Genomic DNA, 15,779 nt, shown 5'->3' on the forward strand with positions numbered 1-15,779 from the left:
TCCCTAAGGTCATCGAAAACATTATTTCATGCGTTTTTGCACCGTGAGCAGTTGTGCAGAAGAATGATATGGACCTGGTTCTTTCATTATAAAAGTTGAGTCTGATGGAAAATGATCTCTGAAGCCTTTTTATCTTTTATATTGTTGTTTTTTTTTTTTTAAGTTTCTTAAAAAATTGAAGTGCAGTTGATCTACAACATTGTGTTGGTTTCTGGTGTACAACAAGGTGATTCAGTTATACATACATGTGAGTCCTGTTTCATATTCTTTTTCATTATGATTTATCACTGGGCTTCCTAGGTGGCGCAGTGCTAAAGAACCCACCTGCCGATGCAGGAGACACAAGAGATGTGGGTGTGATATCTGGGCTGGGAAGATTCCTGGGGAAGGCAATGGCAACCCACTCCAGTGTTCTTGCCTGGAGAACCTCATGGACAGAGGAGCCTGGAGGGCTACAGTCCATGGGGTCACAGTCAGACATGACTGAACACACACACATATGATTCATCACAGGATACTGAATATAGTTCCCTGTGCTCTACAGGAAGACCTCATCCTTCCTTTACGATGCAAGCGACTTGAGCATGTGAATTCAATGCCTTGTGCCTGGGGTTTCTTATCTGTATAATTGGGGCAATGATGAAACCCATTTCATGGGATTATTGTGAACCTCAAACGAGCTAATATATGTGAAGAATTAAACTTTTGGAGTCCAAGATTATGACTTCCGGTCGTCATCTCTTCCTCATCTGTCAAGTCTCAGATGGGGCTTGCAGGTTGGGCATACAGCAGGTGCTCAATAACTAGGGGCAGCCGAGCTAGTGGCAATGGCTTTGACATTATTGTTGGGCAGCGGTAGGGTGAACCTGGGAAAGCTGGCCGGTGGGCTATAATTTTCGACAGTATTTGAACTTTGGTATTGTTAGTGATTTCTTGAGAGAAAGGGATGCAGTGGTCCATTAGATCTGTGCGGGAAACCACAAGAGCAGCCAGAGCCTGGTTTCTTCAATGACAGCTAAGTGCGAGGTTGAACTTCCTGAGCAAGACTTTGCCCCGAGGCTTGAACACCACTCTTAGGTCCTGCCCAAATTTTGACAAATTCACAGAGCCATCAGAGAGGAGACAGCTCTGCCTGACACTGCCGTTGGGGCAAACAGGGAAGACGGTGGTAAGGGGAGAATTGGAGAAAGTGGAAATGATGGTCGGGACCCTTCTCTGTGTCTTGATTGCTCTCTGTGCTGGACTGGAAGATCTTTAAGACCCCATATGGTCTTAACGTTCTACCCAGGGTTCATTACCATGGATACAAACACAAAGCTGTCCTGGTGAGGATATGGAGAAACTGGAATTTTTCACTCCTTCCTGGCTGGAATGTAAACTGGTATAGCAACTCTGGAAACTAATTTAGCAGTGTCTTAGAAAACTAAATAAGCATCTGCCCCATGACCCAGCTTGAAAAGAAAGCTATGACAAACCCAGACAGTGTTTAAAAAGCAAAGACATCACTTTGCCAACAAAAGTCTGTAGAGTGAAAGCTACGGATTTTCCATTAGTCAAGTACAGATGTGAGAGTTGGACCATTAAGAAAGCTGAGCGCTGAAGAATTGATGCTTTTGAACTGTGGTGTTGTAGAAGACTCTTGAGAGTCCCTTGGAGAGCAAGGGGATCCAACCAGTCCATCCTAAAGGAGATCAGTCCTGAATATTCATTGGAAGGACTGATGCTGAAGCTGAAATTCCAATACTTTGACCACCTGATGCAAAGAGCTGAGTCATGGAAAAGACTCTGATGCTGGAAAAGCCTCTGATGCTGGGAAAGACTCTGATGCTGGGAAAGACTGAAGTTAAAAGGAGAAGGGGGCAGCAGAGAATGAGATGGTGAGATAGCATCACCAACTCAATGGACATAAATGTGAGCAAACTTTGGGAGATAGTGAAGGACAGGGAAACCTGGCATGCTGCAGTCCCTGGGGGCCCATGGCTTATGGACTGAACAGCAACAGTATGACCCAGCAATTGAGCTCTTGAACATTAATCTTGGAGAAATGAAAACTTAGGTTCGCATCCAAACCTGTACATGAATGTTCATAGTAACTCTGTTTGCCATAGCAGAAAACTGAAAACAATTCAAATTTCCTTCAGCAAGTGAAAGGTGAAACATCGCTAGAATGGAATACTACTCAGAAACACAAAAAAACTAGCTATAGACATACACAGCAACGTGGATGGATCACAGGGACATTATGCCAAGTGGGAAAAATCCATTCTCAGAAGGTTGTTTACGTATGATCCTATTTACAAAACATTCTCAAAATGACACGTTTGTAGAGGGTGAAAACAGAAGACAGAGTGTGGGAGAGAGGGGTGCAAGTGTAAAGGGGATTGTAAATGGGGTTTCTTGATCTTTCCAGATGGCGCTAGTAGTAAAGACTCTGCCCGCCAATGTGGGAACCACAGGAAACACAGGTTCGATTCCTGGGTCAGAAGGATCCCCTGGAGGTTGAAATGGCAACCCGCTCCAATGTTCTTGCTTGGGAAATCCCATGGACAGAGGAGCTTGGCGGGCTACAGTCCAAGGGGTCACAAAGAGTGGACTCGACTGAGCACACAGAGGCTTTCTTAGAGGTGAGATGGGGGTGGGGCAGTTCTGTACCTTGGTGGTGGTAGTTTCATGAATCTACACATTAGAGGAAAATTGCACCAAACTATACACACACATCGATTCAATGGACATGAACCTGGGCGAATTCCAGGAGATGGTGAGGGACAGGGAGGCCTGGCGTGCTGCAGTCCATGGGATTGCAAAGAGTCAGACACGACTTGATGACTGAACAACAGCAACAAGCACACAGAGATGAATGTCGGTAAAAACAGTGAAATCTGAATAAGGCTTGTGGTCTAGTTAACAGCGTTGTATTGGTATAGATTCCCTGGTTTTGATATTTCATCATAGTTTTATAAGATGTCATTTACTGAGGAAAGCTGAGTGAAGGGTACATGGGACTCAACATGTTTGCAACGTCTTCTGACTCTACAGTGATTTCAAAATAAAAATGATAAAAAAGGAAATGTATAGAACAGTTGTATCCATCACTGTCTAATATAAAAATGAATAAATAAATAAGCCCAGACCTTGTTCAGGGCTACTGGCTGTGAGATCCAGCAGGAGGGAGGCCCACCACCTAAAGCACAGTGCATCTCTGATGCCCAGCGCTGACCACGGCTGGGCCATGTGGCTCTGTGAGCCAGGCACGCCTGACAGTGCTGTGGGGACACAGTGTGGTCGTTTTGAGCACCACAACCTCTGGTTTAGATTTGCTTTCCCTAGCCTGAGCCGAGGAGAACCTATAATAAACACCATGCCTAGTCAGGTCTGAAAGACCATCGGCAAGAAAGAGGTGGTCAGTTATTCTCCAGACAGCAGGAGTCATCCCTCTGGGCCATCTCTCTTCTGGATACCCATAAAGCTGTTCTGTCTCCTTGAGGTTGCTACTGCTGCTGCTGCGTCGCTTCAGTTGTGTCTGACTCTGTGCGACCCCATAGACAGCAGCCCACCAGGCTTCCCGTCCCTGGGATTCTCCAGGCAAGAACACTGGAGTGGGTTGCCATTTCCTTCTCCAAAGCATGAAAGTGAAAAGTGAAAGTGAAGTCGCTCAGTCGTGTCCGACTCTAGCGACCCCATGGACTGCAGCCTACCAGGCCCCTCCGTCCATGGGATTTTCTAGGCAAAAGTACTGGAGTGGGGTGCCATTGAGGTTGCTAATCTGAAGCAAATTCTTTTTCTTTTAATTTAATTTTATTGTTGTAAGAACATTTAACAGGAGATTTGCCCTTTAAAAAAATTTTTTAAGTGTACATTATTGTTGACTCTAGGTGCAATGTCGTACAGCAGATCTCTAGAGCTTGTTCATCTTACTTGACTGAAAGTTTACGCCTAGTGATTAGTAATTTCCCATTTACAATCCCCCCAGCCCCTGCAACCACCATTCCACTTTTTGATTCTATGAATTCGACTATTTCAGGTGTCTCACATAAGTGGAAGCATGCGGTGTTTGTCTTTCTGTGACTGGTGAATTTCCGTCAGCATGATGCCCTCAGGTTCCTTTGTGTTTTGACATATCACAGAATTTCCTTCTTTGTAAAGGCTGTATAGTATTCCGTTATAGGTTCTACCACATGGTCTTCATCCATTTATCCACTGAAGGGCACTTAGTTTGTTTCCATGTCCTGGCTCTTGTGAACAGTGCTGAGATGAACATTGGGGGTGCAGATATCTCTTCAAGATCTTGATTTGGACTCGTCTGGATACATACCCAGGGCTGGGGTCACTAGATCACGTGGTAGTTCTAGATTTAATTTTTGGGGGGCCTCTGTACTGTTGTCTATAGGGACATGGCCATTCTGCATTTCCACCAACAGTGTTCAGGGATTCCAGTCTCTCCACATCCTCTCCAACACTTGTTGTCTTTAAAAAAATAATAATAATAACATGTGTGAAGTGAAGCAGATTCTCCAGGCTACACACTTTGGAATCTAGGAGAGTCCTAAAGACAGTTTTCTCCCAGACAAGGCAAGGACTTGTTCTAAATGTTCAAGGAGATGGAATCCTTACAAATCACTTCTTAAGAGAGTGGGTACTTGAGTTTGGTGGATGTCCCTCCTTGAGATCCAATCTGAGTGCATCAGGAGGGCAGAAGGGCTGGGTGTCCACAGTGATGGGGCCTAGGTGGGGTTGCTGGGGCATCTGGGGGTCTCTTCCAGCCCCAGACACTCCCCATCCCAAGCTTCTGTCTTTGAATCAGACACAAAAGTTCCAAAGAAAACCCACACAACAATCTGCCTAAATGAAGAGTCAGGACTAAGGAGAGATGTTGTCAGGGACATATATCTGGGAAGCATTTCACCGGATACATTCACGGGAAGCTGGGTGCTAAGTAGAGACCAAAAGGCAGGTCTGATTCCTGGCAAAACTGGAAAGCAAGACAAAGTTTGCTCATGAGAATCTTCTTCTCTGTTCCCCTTTGGGGTTGATTTGCTTTTCCCTACAAGGGTCCAAGGCCTCCCAGTACTTCTAGGGGAGACAAAGCCCCCATGGTTCTCCTTTCTCCACTTTCCGTCCAGTTTCAGTCGCCTGCACACCTGTGGCCCACATGTTGAGGATTCTTTTTTCTTTGTTTTGATTCTCCTCCGCTTTGAAAATTGTCTTTGTAAAATAACCCTGGTATCACAGTAAGGCAATCGTTCATTCCAGATTAGCACAGGGGAGGAAATGATACCGAAAGCTCAGTTTCTAGCTACACGGGTGCTGAATGGAATCTCAGAGACAGAGATTTGGGTGAAGTGGGAAAGGACAGTTTATTACCTTGCAGGAACTGCAGGAGACCTAGTTTTGATCCCTGGGTCAGGAAGATCCCCTGGAGGAGGAAGTGGCAATGCACTCCAGTATTCTTGCCTGGAGAATTCCCATGGACAGAGGAGCCTGGTGGACTACAGTCCATGGGGTCACAAGTCAGGCACAACTGAGGGGCTTAGCACACCCATGAATCTGGAAAGCACGGAGAGCTTTTGTTCAACCAGACTCAGAATGAGAAATTACAGACAAGATTCCTGTCATGGAACTCAAGTTCTAGTTAGAGACTGGGCATGGGGATCAATAAAACAGGGTCACTTCAGAATTCAGAGATGCCATCATGCAAGGTGGTACAGTCTGTGCACAAATTCCTCTAACACTCTGAGTGAAGGGTGTCCCCTGGTTGTGCACTGACAGTGTATGGAACAGGATGGGGCAGCCCTACACAATTCAGATAATTTAAAATTGTTCTGAGTGACTGATGACTGGGCTGGGCATCCATGTTACAGACCTGGTGAGCAGGGGAATAAACTTGTCTGAGAATATGTCATTTGAAGTGAGCAAGAAGCAAGCCATACTAAGATCTGCAGGAATATTGTTCCAGGCAGAGGGAACAGCTGATGCAGAGATGTTGTAGCAGGCCAAATGATGGCCCCTCAAAGATGCCCAGCTCCTGATCCTTGGAACCTATGAAAAAGGTAACTTACATGGCAGAAGGGATGTTGCAGCTGTGAGTAAGTGAAAAGCCTTGAGGTGAGATTATTCTGGATTATTTGCACAGGCTAGGTGCAATCACAAAGGTCCTTATAAGAGACAGGCAAGAAGGTCAGGGTGAGTGGTAAGAAATGTGAGGATGAAGCAGAGGTTGGAGTCACATGAAGAAGAGGCCATGAGCCAAGGAATGTAGGCAGTCTCTAGAAGCTGGAAAAGACAAGGAAACAGGTCCAAACCCACAAAATCTCCAGAAGGAATCAGCCCTACTGACACCTTGACTTTAACCCAGTGAGACCCATTTTGGACTTCTGACCTCCAGAACTTAGAGATAATAAATATGTGTTGCTTTAAGCCACTAAGTTTGTGACCGTTTTTTGCAGCAACAGTGAGAAACTAATACAGACGCTAAGGTGGAAACCAGAGCAGGGAAGCACGATCAGGTTACAAGGGGCAGGTGAGATCAGAGAGGGGACCAGGGGTCCTGCACTGGCTTGCAGGCTGCACTAAGGAGTCTGACTTTTACTTCAAAGGTGATGGGAAACCAGTGGAGAGTTTTACACAGGGCAATAGCATGTTCTGATCTATGTTTCTAAAAGGTCATGCTGGTTGCTCTTAGACCTGGATGAAAGAGGATAAAGAGCAGAAGAAGGCTGAAGGCAGAGAGCAAGCCATGACAAAACCACAAGGCGGGTGGTTCAAAGTAGACTGAGTTGGGATGTGTTTTGAAGTGTCAGATTAAAACATGAAACCACAAAAGCAGTAAGAAATAAAGCTGGATCTATAGCTTTGCCAGACAAAAGGACATGATCAAAAGGTCTGCCTGTGCAGAAATAGGAAGAACAAAGCTTAGGGTAACAATAGAAAAAAAATTACAATAGAAGAGGACAAGTTTCTGAGAACAGGTGTCCAGTTGGTGCCTGAGATGGACTGCAACTCTTCTTTGCAGTTGGCCATCACACCAGTTACAACACAAAAGCCCAGACGCAGTTTCCAATGAAGTGAAGTTGGGTTGCCACAGTTCTGGTGGGGTCAGTGTTCCCCAGAGGTCACACTTACACATCCAAGCTCAAGACTTGGAGAGATTTTTCTTGACAGGAGTGAATCTACAGTATCTGCTGATGGATTGGATATGGGAGGTGAGGAAAAGAAAGGAATCAAAGCTTATTCTTGGGTTTTTTGCTTAAGGAACTGAGAGGATGGTGAGTGTACCTTTACTGTGATGGTGGAGGAGCAGATCTGGTGGAGAAGTAAGCGTTCTGTTTGGACCTTTAAGGCCAGATGTCATCAGACAAGCAAGCAGAAATGTCAAGAAAGCATCTGGACATTTGAGACTGAAGTTCAGAGGAGAAAATTGGGCTGGAGACATAAATTTATAAATATGGATTTTTAAGATATCAACTTAAATGTGGTATAGTTTACATCACATTACACATACCCATTTCAAGTGTACAGTTGTATGACAAATGTGTACACTTGAGTAACCACCACCACAATCAAGATACAGAACAATTCAGTCACCCGCAAAAGTTCTCTCTTCATTCTTTGCTTTTATGCCTCTCCTCACTTGGCCCCAGGAAACAACTGATCTGCTTTCTATCACTATGGATTACTTTTGCCCTTTCTGGAATTTCTAGAAATGGACTTACACAGTAAAACTCCTTTTTTGTCTGACATGTTTTGCTCAGATAATGTTTTTGAGATTCATCCATGTGGTTGCATGTATCATTGGTTTGTTCCTTTTTATTTTTGAGCAATATTCTATTGTATAGAGAGACCACAATTTGTTTACTTGTCTGTTGAAGGATATGTGGGTTATTCCCAGTGTTTATATTATGAATGTAATTGCTATAAACATTCATATGTAAGTCTTTGTGTGGACATACTTTTTCATTTATCTTGGGTAAATGCATAGAAGTGGAAATTGTTGAGGCCTTTTTAAAAAATTAATTGATTTGGCTGTGCCAGTCTTAGTTGCGGCATGTGGGATCTTTTTTAATTGCAGTATATGGCATCTAGTTCCTTGACCAGGGATTGAACCTGGGCCCCTGCACTGTGTGGAATCTTAGCCACTGGACCACCGGGGACGTTCCTACTGGGGCCCTTTTGCTAAGTTATTCAGAAACTACCAAACTGTTTCCAAGTGGTTGTATCATTTTCCATTCCCACCAGCAATGAGGAAAGTTCCAGTCACTCCTCAGCCTCACCAACAATCGGTGTTGTCAGTCTTATTTAAAGCTTAGCCATTCTAGTATATGAGTGGTGGCATCTCACTGTGCTCGTAAGTTCATTTCCAGGCTGACTAATGATGTTGAGCCACTGAAGGGTATAGGAAGAAGTTCAAGGGTAGATAAAAAAAAAAAAGAAAAGAAAAGAAATAATGATTAACTCCAAGGGGAGGGGGGAAAACTTGTACAGCAAAGATGTAATTACAGCTCACAGTGTGAGTCATCAAGGAACAAGGTTTCTATTACCATAGAAATGCAAACTCTGAGATTGGATTTAACCCTAAGTTGTGATGTAACTAACTTCCCAGGTGGTGCTAGTGGTAAAGAACCCACCTGCCAATGCAGGAGATGTAAGACACATGGGTTAGATCCCTAGGTTGGGAAGATTCCCTGGAGGAGGAAATGGCAACCCACTCCAGTATTCTTACCTGGAGAATCCCATGGACAGAGAAGCCTGGTGGGCTACAGTCCATAGGGTCGCAGAGAGTTGGACTCTACTGAAGTGACTTGGCACGCACATGACGTAACTGCATTTGGAGGGTGTGGAGGAAGGCAGGTGTGGAGGTACAGCCACCGGCCATCACAGGAAGACAACAGAGGCAGGCTGTGCAGGGTATCTCTCCTCACAGGACTGAGGCAGAGACTGACTGATCTGCGATTCTCCAAAGACAATTAGCAACCCTCTACCTTCCCCATCATCTGTCATCAGAGTTATGTTCTTCTTAAGAAGTGGTGGTAGCCTCTGAGTTTGTATCCATAGTGGTGCCTGAAGAACACTGCAGGGAGCTTGAAAGGCAGACAATTCTTTTTTAATTTTTTTAAATTTTATCAATATATTTGGGGCTTCCCTGGTGGCTCAGTGGAAAAGAATATGCCTGCCAATGCAGGAGACAAATCACAGTTTGATCAAATCAGGGTTTGATCCCTGGTCTGAGAAGATACCACGTACCATGGAGCAACAAAGCCCCACATGCCACGAAAAAGAGGGCTTCCCTGGTGGCTCAGTTGGTAAAGAACCTGCCTGCAATGCAAGAGATCCAGGTTCAGTTCCTGGGTTGGAAAGATTCCCCTGGAGGAGGAAATGGCAACCCACTCCAGTATTCTTGCCTGGAAATCCCATGGACAGAGGAGCCTGGCGGGCTACAGTTCATGGGGTTACGAGAGTCAGACACGACTTAGCGACTAAACCACCACCACATGCCCTAAAGCCTGTGTTCCACCACAAGAGAAGCCACCGCAATGAGAAGCCACTGCAACTCTTTTTCCGCAACCAGGAAAAAGCCTGAGCAGCAATAAAGACCCAGCACAGCCAAAAAATGAAATAAAAAGAAAATAAAATTATTAAAAATTTTAGCAATACATTTAATGCAAACTAACATATCTAAAATATTATCATTTTTATAACACATTAATATAAAAATTATTAATAAGATGTCCTGCATTATTTGTCAGAAGTCTTCAAAATCTGGTTTGTATTATACACTTATAGCACATTTCGATTCAGATCAGCCATATTCTGAGTTCAGTAACTGTCTTATGGGACAACTTATATCTAAATGCTGAGAAGGAAAACTGAAGCAGCTATTCAGTTCAAGCTAAACAAACAAGCCAACATACTTTTATTTGCATAAGTTATTTAGATATTTCAGGACAAAATGGTTTTAAGCCTATGCATTTATTCCAGGTATTAAATTTATTTCATCTCATTGATATTTGGGATAAAAATAAAATCCAATAGACTTGAAAGAAGGGTCAGCGTTAAGTTCTTATAAGTATTTAAGCTAGCATACTGCTATTTTATCGGAGAAGGCAGTGGCACCCCACTCCAGTACTTTTGCCCGGAAAATCCCATGGACAAAGAAGCCTGGTAGGCTGAAGTCCATGGGGTCGCTAAGAATTGGACACAACTGAGCGACTTCACTTTCATGCATTGGAGAAGGAAATGGCAACCCACTCCAGTGTTCTTGCCTTGAAAATCCCAGGGACAGGGGAGCCTGGTGGGCTGCTGTCTATGGGGTCGCACAGAGTCGGACACGACTGAAGCGACTTAGCAGCAGCAGCAGCAGCACTGCTATTTTATAGGGTTTCTCTGGTGGCTCAGTGGTAAAGAATTCACCTGCAATTCGGGAGACATGACAAGAGCTGTGGGTTCGATCCCTGGGTTGGGAAGATCCTCTGGAGGAGGAAATGGCAACTCATTTCAGTATTCTTGCCTGGGAAATCCTATGGACAGGGGAGCCTGGCAGACTACAGTCCATGGGTCATAAAGAGTCGGATACAACTTAGGAACTAAACACGCACACGCAGTGCTATTTTGCATGTATGAGATTCACTAGATTTGATGTTCAAGTTTTCCAAATATTCCATAACTCTATTGTAACCAACTTATTATCTGAGTTTCTATAGTTGGAAGGCAGACTCAGTTCTAAACAAAGTCTTCTACGCTCTTCTCTTTCAAAGGAATGTTGGGTTTTGTTAGTGCTGGATGTCAGACTGAATTTTAAATCCAAAAGCAGATTCAGCTCTCTAGATTTTAAAAACATGCCCTGTGTAGGCAGGGGTAAGTAAAGCTGTATGTGAAGATGTGGACTGCAATGTAGTTTTCAAAGAGAATATTTACTTTCATGTCCCTTGCTTTCTGGGCAGGTAGCATTTTATTGTTGGGGACAAGGCAGAGCAAGTCTATCGAGAGCCTTCTGCAGAAGTCAAGAAGGCTGATGTCCATCAAGGGAAACAGGAGACAGCTCTGTCCCCCTTCCACTTTCTTCTCCAGCTTGTAACAGATACTTCAAAGAAAGTGAAAGTGTGAGTTGCTCAGTCATGTCCGACTCTTTATGACCCCATGGACTGTAGCCTGCCGGGCTCTTCTGTCCATGGAATTCTCCAGGCAAGAATACTGGAGTGGGTTGTCATTTCCTTCTCCAGGGGATCTTCCCAAGTCAGGGATCGAACCTGGGTCTCCTGCACTGCAGGCAGATTCTTTACCATCTGAGCCACTGGGGAAGTCCCTTACTTACAAAACAGAATCGCAGACATAGAGAATGAATTTGTGGTTGCCTGGGGGATGGATGGGAGGAAGGGATAGTTAGGGAGTTTGGGATAAGCATATACACACTGCTACGAGTATATTTAAAATGGATAACCAACAAGGATGTACTGTACAGCACAGGGAAGTCTGCTCATGTTGTGTGGCAGCCTGGAGGGAGGGGAGTCTGGGGGAGAATGGATACATGCGTATGGATGGTGAGTCCCTTTGCTGTCCACCTGAAACGACTGCAACATTGTTAATTGGCTATTCCTCAATTAAAAACAAAAAAAGAGCTACCCTTCTCATAATAAGGCTGGCAAGTTGTGCTTCTCACTGCCACATCTTCTTTTTATTTCTCTGAAAAATAACAGCAAAAGTTAACATGTGTAAGGCACTTACTGTCTTCTTATGTGCCAGGGCTGTACTAAGTGCTTTATGTTCTTTATCTCGTCTCATTTTTATGACAACCCAATGAGATAGAAACTCCTTTCCATCTTGCAGCTGAAGAATCCACAGATCAGGAACACTATGTAATTTGCTCTCCAGGTTTGTCAGCCTCCAAAGCCAAGCTCTTAGCCTCCAGGATATATCACCTTCCAGTCTTGCTCCAATTACCAAAGTGTAGACTCACTCACTCTTTTGATTCTTCTTAGCTCTGCACCAGGAAAATTCAAGTTATAAGGTTAAACTGATGCTGAAGCCGAAGCTCCAATACTTTGGCCACCTGATGCGAAGAGCCGACTCATTGGAAAAGACCCTGATGCTGGGAAAGATTGAAGGCGGGAGGAGAAGGGGATGACAGAGGTTGAGATGGTTGGATGACATCACTGACTCAATGGACATGAGTTTGAGTAAGCTCTGAGAGTTGGTGATGGACAAGAAGGCCTGGTGTGCTGCAGTCCATGGGGGTCGCAAAGAGTCGGACACTGAACTGAACTGAACTGAGGCTGAACTGAGCCGAACTGAACTGAAAGTTAAACCACCAGGGCTGCCTGAGGAGGGAGATCAGCATCTGTTCCTTGTTTCACCAGCAGGGGGCACAGTCCTCTCAGTGGAATTTCCCAGGGAGACATTTAAATGTCCTGCTTCTGTTTCTATGAAGGCACTCTCAGTCCAATGGGGCCATCAGATCCATCCTTTCCGGTGGAGTTGGCCTTGTCTTGTTCAGAGAAGGCAACTTTAGAGATCTAATGGTGTCATAAGAAGCTGGTGCAGAGTTTTAGAAATCCTTGTATTTCTTCAGCTCAGTTCAGTTCAGTCACTCAGTTGTGTCTGACTCTTTGGACCCCATGGACTGCAGCACGCCAGGCCTCCCTGTCCATCACCAACTCCCGGAGTTTACCCAAACGCATCTCCATTGTGTCGGTGATGCCATCCAGCCATCTCATCCTCTGTTGCCCCCTTCTCCTCCTGCCCCCAATCCCTCCCAGCATCAGTCTTTTCCAATGAGTCAGCATTTCGCATCAGGTGGCCAAAGTATTGGAGTTTCAGCTTCAGCATCAGTCCTTCCAATGAACACCCAGGACTTATTTCCTTTAGGATGGACTGGTTGGATCTCTTTGCAGTCCAAGGGACTCTCAAGAGTCTTCTCCAACACCACAGTTCAAAAGCATCAATTCTTCTGCACTCAGCTTTTTTTATGGTCCAACTCTCACATCCACACATGACTACGGGAAAAAAAAATAGCCTTCATAGATGGACCTTTGTTGGCAAAGTAATGTCTCTGCTTTTTAATATGCTGTCTAAGTTAGTCATAACTTTCCTTCCAAGCAGTAAGCATCTTTAATTTCATGGCTGTGAGCACCATCTGCAGTGATTTCGGAGCCCAGAAAAATAAACTCAGCCACTGTTTCTACTATTTCCCCATTTATTTGCCATGAAGTGATGGGACCGGATGGGCCATGATCTTAGTTTTCTGAATGTTGAGCTTTAAGCCAACTTTTTCACTCTCCTCTTCACTTTCATCAAGAGGCTCTTTAGTTCTTCTTCACTTTCTGCCATAAGGGTGGTGTCATATGTGTATCTGAGGTTATTGATATTTCTCCCAGCAATCTTGATTCCAGCTTGTGCTCCCTCCAGCCCAGTGTTTCTCATGAGGTACTCTGCATATAAGTTAAATAAGTAGGGTGACAGTATACGGCCTTAACGTACTCCTTTTCCTATTTGGAACCAGTCTGTTGTTCCATGTCCAGTTCTAACTTTTGCTTCCTGACCTGTATACAGATTTCTAAAGAGGCAGGTCAGGTGGTCTGGTATTCCCATCTCTTTCAGAATTTTCCACAGTTTATTGTGATCCACACAGTCAAAGGCTTTGGTGTAGTCAATAAAGCAGAAATAGATGTTTTTCTGGAACTCTCTTGCTTTTTCCATGTTCCAACAGAAGTTGGCAATTTGATCTCTGGTTCCTCTGACTTTTCTAAAACCAGCTTGAACATCTGGAAGTTCAAGGTTCATGTATTGCTGAAGCCTGGCTTGGAGAATTTTAAGCATTATTTTAATAGCGTGTGAGATGAGTGCAATTGTGCAGTAGTTTGAGCATTCTTTGGCATTACCTTTCTTTGGGATTGTAATGAAACTGACCTTTTCCAGTCCTGTGGCCACTGCTGAGTTTTCCAAATTTGCTGACATATTGAGTGCAGCACTTTCACAGCATCATCTTTTAGGATTTGAAATAGCTCGACTGGATTTCCGTCACCTCCACTAGCTTTGTTTGTAGTGATGCTTCCTAAGGCCCACTTGACTTCACATTCCAGGATGTATGGTTCTAGGTGAGTGATCACACCATTGTGATTATCTGGGTCATGAAGATCTTTTTTGTACAGTTCTTCTGTGTATTCTTGCCACCTCTTCTTAATATCTTCTGCTTCTGTTAGGTCCCTACCATTTCTGTCCTTTATCAAGCCCATCTTTGCATGAAATGGTCCCTTGGTATCTCTAATTTTCTTGAAGAGATCTCTAGTCTTTCCCATTCTATTGTTTTCCTCTATTTCTTTGCATTGATGGCTGAGGAAGGCTTTCTTATCTCTCCTTGCTATTCTTTGGAACTCTTCATTCAAATGGGAATATCTTTCCTTTTCCCCTTTGCTTTTCGTTTCCCTTCTTTTCACAGCTATTTGTAAGGCCTCCTCGGACAGCCATTTTGCTTTTTTGCATTTCTTTTCCATGGGGATGGTCTTGATTCCTGTCTCCTGTACAATGTCACTAACCTCTGTCCATAGTTCATCAGGCACTCTGTCTATCAGATCTAGTCCCTTAAATCTACTTCTCACTTCCACTGTATAATCATAAGGGATTTGATTTAGGTCATACCTGAATGGTCTAGTGGTTTTCTCCACTTTCTTCAATTTCAGTCTGAATTTGAATTTCTTCAGATCACATCTAACACATTAGCTATGGTACTTGGTTGTTGCTGTTGTTCAGTGTCCAACTGTCTGTGACCCCATGGACTGCAGCACGCCAGGTTCTTCTGTCCTCCACCATCTCCTGGAGTTTGCTCAAACTCATGTCCATCGAGTCAGTGATGCCATCCAGCCATCTCATCCTTTGTGGTCCCCTTCTCCTCCTGCCTTCTATCTTTCCCAGCATCAGGGTCTTTTCTAATGAGCCGGCTCTTCACATCAAGTGGCCACGGTACTTTGTAGGTCATTTTAAACCCCAGCCCTCTTCCACTTGCCAGCCAGAGTACTGCAATACTTATTGTTCAGAGTACCACGTAATGAGAAAATCCAAGATGAAACAAAGTTAACGTTCCTTTACACTGGAACATTACTGAATAATGACCAGTCCTGTGACTCAAGTGACTTTGGTGGAGTGTAACTTCTGCAGCCACCATTCAACAACCAGACTCAAACCCTGACTCTACTTCTTTAAAAACAAACAGGCAAAAACTTACTTTTAAAATTTACTCATTTGGTTGTGTCGGGCCTCAGCTGTGGGACAAAGAATCTTCCTGCGTCTTGGGAGACATTTTTTTGTGTGCCCCACAGAGTTTCCCAGGTGACTCAGTGCTAAAGAATCTGCCTGCCGATGCAGGAGACTCAGGAGACGTGAGTTTGATTCCTGAGTTGGAAAGATCCCCTGGAGAAGGAAATGGTAACTCAGTCCAGTATTCTTGCCTGGAAAATCCCATGGACAGAGGAGCCTGGTGGGCTACAGTCCTTGGGGTCACCAAAGAGTTGGACACGACTTAGCAACTAAACAACAACAACACAGACTCTCTAGTCATGGCTTGAGGGCTTAGTTGCTCTGTGGCACATGGAATCAGTTTACACCATCGGGAATCGAGCTTGCATCCCCTCCATTACGAGGTGGACTCTTAACCCCTGGACCACCAGGGCGACTTCCCCGGCCCTACTTCTATTTCCTCCTGACCTGTTGACCTTACTGTGCCTGGATTCCCTAGTTGTCAAGTTCACGGCACTTCTCACACTGGGTTGTGGAAACAATCACATGATGCTGATACA

Source organism: Bos grunniens, chromosome 1, assembly GCF_055505025.1.
Source record: "Bos grunniens cultivar Pamir isolate PY7600 chromosome 1, Bosgru_T2T1.0, whole genome shotgun sequence".
Lineage (NCBI taxonomy): Eukaryota > Metazoa > Chordata > Mammalia > Artiodactyla > Bovidae > Bos > Bos grunniens.